We start from the raw sequence: 5,209 nt of genomic DNA, 5'->3' as shown, positions 1-5,209 counted from the left end.
ATGGTGGGTGTTTACGCAGTTGGCTAGAGCAGTGCTGATTGGGGAGAACGGAGGTGCGCTCACTCTTGCCCAGGGCAAGACTGCAACTCAAGGCTGGCAGTCATGCATATGCTCTGGAACAGAGTAATATCGCGCCCACAACGCAACGTCTCAAATCGCGATTTCGATTAATCGCACAGCCCTACACTGCAGTCAGTTTTTATGAGACGACTCATTTGCATGTCATTGACCATAATCGGCATTTTCATGCATGCTGGTCTGTAAGGTGAAGCTTCATGTCTGCAAGGTTTCCACACCTCCACAACATATTACACATGTTCTAAGGCTACGTCCACACGAAGCCAGAGCTTTCCCTATCCAATCTTTTTTTTCACCTCGTCTCAAGAAATATCTGCGTCCACACGAAACCGACACAGTTACGTGACGTAGCGGTGTCTGACTAGGGGCGAGACGTGGGCTGATGATGTCATCGTTTCAGAAAATATACGGATTCGCTGTCCACACGAAAACGCAAGGGCGGCGTTTTCAGATTTATCCACTCTGGGACCCGGTTTCAAGAAATATTGGTTTCACTCTCCCAAAACGCCGGATCCGTCTGGACGAAGCGCCTATACGATACAAAATGTATGCGCGTGTGTGTGTGTGTGTTTGTTTGGGGGGCACCTGGCATGGGAACACACGGTTGTGAGTATTATCTCTTGGCTTGCATCAGTGGCTCTAATTTCCATCTGGTCTGCATTAGTGGGAAAATGAGGGAGGAGGCAGATCTGGACTCCTCAACCGCAGTCATGAAAGTACACAGACCAAAGGACGTCATCGTTTTAAGGAACTGTTATAGGCATGAATAAACTCTTCAAATATTGGTAGAAAAAAGGCACACGCATTAAATTGAACCAGCTCAAAATGAAGAATTCAGGCTATTCCAAGACAACATGCTTATTGCTTACCTATTTCAAGATTTCTTGAATGAATCTAACATATTTCACATGCAGTACCTCCTAGGGTTTTTCATAACCAAAACTGCTTTAGACAGCAACCTTGGCAATCTCAAACAAAGACAAAAACATTGACTCTTTCAGTTCATGACACTTGAGAGATATTTAAACGTGGTCGCCGTGATTTTGCCAAGTAAGACATGTTCCTGGATCAACATCTTTTGTTGATCCTGGATAGGGCTGCACGATAAATCGCATGCGATATTTAACGCGCATCTTGTCAGTAAAGCCATTCTGTAATCAGCGGTAAATCTCCATCACCTGTGGGCTTTCACATGGAGCAGCATTAACTACACAGAGCCGTTGTTCACCGACAAGCTGCGCAAAATATGATCGTGGTTTTGCGCAGCTTGTCAGTGAACAACGTGGCATGGCAACCTCAAAATGAGGAAACACACCAAACTAAAAAAACACTTTAAAGACAGACACCTGGATAAAATGAAAGAGTTCAAGCAGGTAAGTTTCATTTCATCCCATACATTGATTTATTTGTGGCTGCCCGCCACAATATCAAAACTCACCACCACAAATAGATTTTCCAAAAGGCTTTGACTTCGTTTAATAAACATGTTTTGAGCACTCAATTGAAAATGTACACATAACGTATCAATCGTACTTACAGGCTGTGCGCTTTGGAGAGCTTGTTAGTCCAAATTAAGAAGATTAGCAGCCAACGAACATAAAAGCCAAGATTAGAGAAGCAGTCCTTGGTAAAATGCCATGCACACAACAAAAGGTTTGAATTGTATTTCTGTGGTATCCTTGAACACAGTGTCTTCTCAACATGATGTAAACACACATACCACCTCAGTAGTGCCACAAACTGATCACCTCCATGCCACGCTGAATTGAGGCAGTAATTAAAGCAAATGGAGCCCCTACCAAGTATTGAGTACATGTACAGTAAATTAACATACTTTCCAGAAGGCCAACAATTCGCTAAAAATGTTTTTTTTATTGGTCTTATGGAGTATTCTAATTTGTTGAGATAGTGAGTTGGTGGGTTTTTGTTAAATGTGAGCCAAAATCATCACAATTAAAAGAACCAAAGACTTAAACTACTTCAGTCTGTGTGCATTGAATTTATTTAATACACGAGTTTCACAATTTGAGTTCAATTACTGAAATAAATGAACTTTTCCACGACATTCTAATTTATTGAGATGCACCTGTATAGCACGACATCCATCTGAGATCTGTCCTCAATGGCTGCATTTACACTTTAGATCTGTATTCCCAAATCTGATTTATTTGACAACCTGCTTTTAAAACCTTCTTTTAAAAGTGACCCATATCCCATCTCAATCATATCATATCTTTGCATTGGACAGTGGTTTTAAAAGACCAAATGCTGCACACACTATTAAAGGGTAGGGCTGGGTATCGATTCAGATGTCCCGATTCAATTCGATTTCGATACGCAAGCTCTCGATTCGATTCGATTCGATTCTCGATTTTTTTATTACATTCAGTGAATATAGTTTTAATACAAATGCTATTGATATTTCTAAAATGCTGTGTATGTGATATGACGGTAGATTTCTCAAATGAAACGGTAAATGCTAATGAAATGACTCTCAGAGCAGCTGGAGATGACATTCGTGTTCATATCATCATATAGTGAGACGGCAGAATCTGAAAGCACCGCGAGCGTCATCCGCGCTTTAGTATGTGTAGTGTGCACAATGTAGTGTGCACAAAACAGTGCGCACTGCCTCCATCTGCCATTCATTCATTGCGGAAATCATGGCGCCTTATGCGTGATATCAGATGCTTCCGCAGATTTATAGCATTACTATAGCATTTCACCTGAAGATCTTGTTTTAAATGTGTGCTGAAATAAATACTGGAAAAGATCGATTCACGGCTTTTGACAATCGATATCGAATCCACGTCATTTAAAAAAAACGATTAATCGGAAAATTATGGTTTTCACGAGACTCACGGCGCATGCGCAACGCTGACCTCATACGTCATCAGCCCGGATCTGCTTCAGTTTACAACTGTTGCCGCAAGCTAGATGAAAGTGATTATTACGTTTTGAATATGGATATTTTTCTTACAAAAACACATCCATTCGCTACAGGAGGCCTTTGTTCACCCCCCGGAGCCGTGTGAGACACTTTGTTTTTATGGATGGGCGCTTTTTATTTAACTTCTTTTGGACTGAAGCACTGCAACACCCGCTGACTGTGAAACACTGCCTAATTTTCATTTTTGGGTGAACGAACCCTTTAATAAAGGATACTTTGTATAGAAAAGTAGATGAGTCCAGAATATGAATGCAAAGACTTACTAACTTATTGACAGAACTCGTGCTAAGTTAGCGGGTCTGGGTTCTAATCTGAACTCGTATAGTTTTGTGTTCATCATTGATTGTATATCAAGAGCAGGAACATGCTTGTGTGCATTTTATTTTGTAATTTCACCCGAACGAATAGAGTCTCCACAACAGTTAGCAACAGATGGAAGCGCTCGTCTGTGTAACACAAACGAACGAAATTAATATTCGGTTCGTCAACTAGAAACGTTTCATTTGTAATAGATATATCTGTACTGCGAGAGGTTTCAAAAACATTTGACATCCAACACGAATTAACAGGGCAATATCCGATCTGTCCGGTTACACGGCAGGCGCAAATGCATGTAAGCGATTCATATCAGATTTATTTCCACATATGAATGAGGCCTGAAACCGATCTGAGAATATCGGAATCCCCATGTGCTTTTTTTCCCTGCTTACACGTTCATGGGTCATATCGGATCTGTGCCACATGGGAGGAAAAATCTGAATTGGGTCACTTGAATCATGCAGTGTTAATGAGGCCAATGAGAGCACTAGAGAAATCCGAGACACAATTAAGAAAAACTTCACTCATATGTGTCAACATCTATAACAGGCATGTTTTATTAAGCAAACTTCAGCAGACTCTTCAAGTGAAGAGCGAACAAGAGAAACTGCCATTTATGATTTCATGCAACGTTATTGCAGTAAGTTAAAGATAACAGACGACATCAAAACACTCCGGATCATCTGGTCTTGTTAGTGGCTACCGTTATAAGTTAACGTTACATGACAAACTGATCGCTCTCCAAGAGCCAGTCAAAATCTAGGAGTCGGGAGTTGAAATGAGTGTAATGTGTTTAACTTTCGGTTTAGCGTTCAGAAGACCTAACTTAAGTTAAGTTTACAAGCTGAAGTTTAAGGACACTTCCTACTATCAAGCTAACTGGCTAAAACACACGTTATGTCACGTTAAACGTTATGTCAGCTTAAAAAGAACCGCGTTGTGTTAAGAAACCACATGTTATCGGTTATTAATGAGAAGAAACGCTGTCGTTTGTCATCCTCTTTAGATGAGTTTACGTTGTTTATCATAGTAACCAAACACAGTAATGAGTTAAACAACAAAACAAACACAGAGCTCAAAGAAAGAACGACAAACAGCGGCACACTTGAAGGAACGTTTAGGAAAACCATACTCACGGCAACAAACTTTCTGCAGACGACTGGAGGAAGCCAAAGAACAAAACCAGCCGTAGGGTCCTACGCAACAGAACAAAACGAGAGTGTGGAGAGATCTCGATCTCTCTCTCTCTCTCTCTCTCTCTCTCTCTCTCTCTCTCTCTCTCTGTCTCTCTCTCGTGGCGCCATTTGGGGAATGTGGCACGAGAACTGTTTGATGACGTCATCTGCGCGGCACGCCTTCCTCTTGGCTGTGGCTCAGAGACGAGTAACAAGCCTGTGGATATTGTTCTTAATCATTATCTATACTTATGTATTTTGTTGCATATTTCAGGGAATATTGGTGCATCTAATTGTTTTCAAATGTTTTTCGATTTCCATAACAAGTCTTAATATCAGTCATTAGGCCTACTTCCACGTGTTGGAATTTACTTATAGGCGACAACAAAAGATAAAATATACAGTTTGTAAGAAGGAGCCGTTTGATTTGACATTATGCATGTTTTGTATATAAAATATATACATTCTGCCCAACATAGCAAGAGTCAAGCATGAAACGTTGAGAAATATTCTCAAATCTATGCATTTACTGACATCTAGTGGTGCTCTAGTGTTACAATAACAACAAAGAACAGCACTTCCCTATTTTACACCGATCAGGCATATTATGACCGCTGACAGGTGAAGTGAATAACACTGATTATCTCTTCATCACGGCACCTGTTAGTGGGTGAGATATATTAGGCAG

General features: G+C 40.7%; 1 long non-coding RNA gene across 1 annotated transcript in view; it reads right to left on the bottom strand.

Moving 5' to 3' along the window:
- LOC107751916 (uncharacterized) overlaps nucleotides 1-4,576 on the bottom strand; it is an 11,517-nt gene extending 6,941 nt beyond the window's left edge. Inside the window, exon 1 of the long non-coding RNA XR_001641310.1 lies at nucleotides 4,483-4,576. This is a non-coding gene — a long non-coding RNA (uncharacterized LOC107751916). The remainder of the gene's footprint in view (nucleotides 1-4,482) is intronic.
- Between the last annotated feature and the right edge of the window lie 633 nt (nucleotides 4,577-5,209).

This window comes from Sinocyclocheilus rhinocerous, unplaced genomic scaffold, assembly GCF_001515625.1.
Source record: "Sinocyclocheilus rhinocerous isolate Xijiao unplaced genomic scaffold, SAMN03320098_v1.1 scaffold752, whole genome shotgun sequence".
NCBI lineage: Eukaryota > Metazoa > Chordata > Actinopteri > Cypriniformes > Cyprinidae > Sinocyclocheilus > Sinocyclocheilus rhinocerous.
Note: the sequence above shows the minus strand (reverse complement) of the source record. Positions and strands in the feature narration are given on the sequence as shown.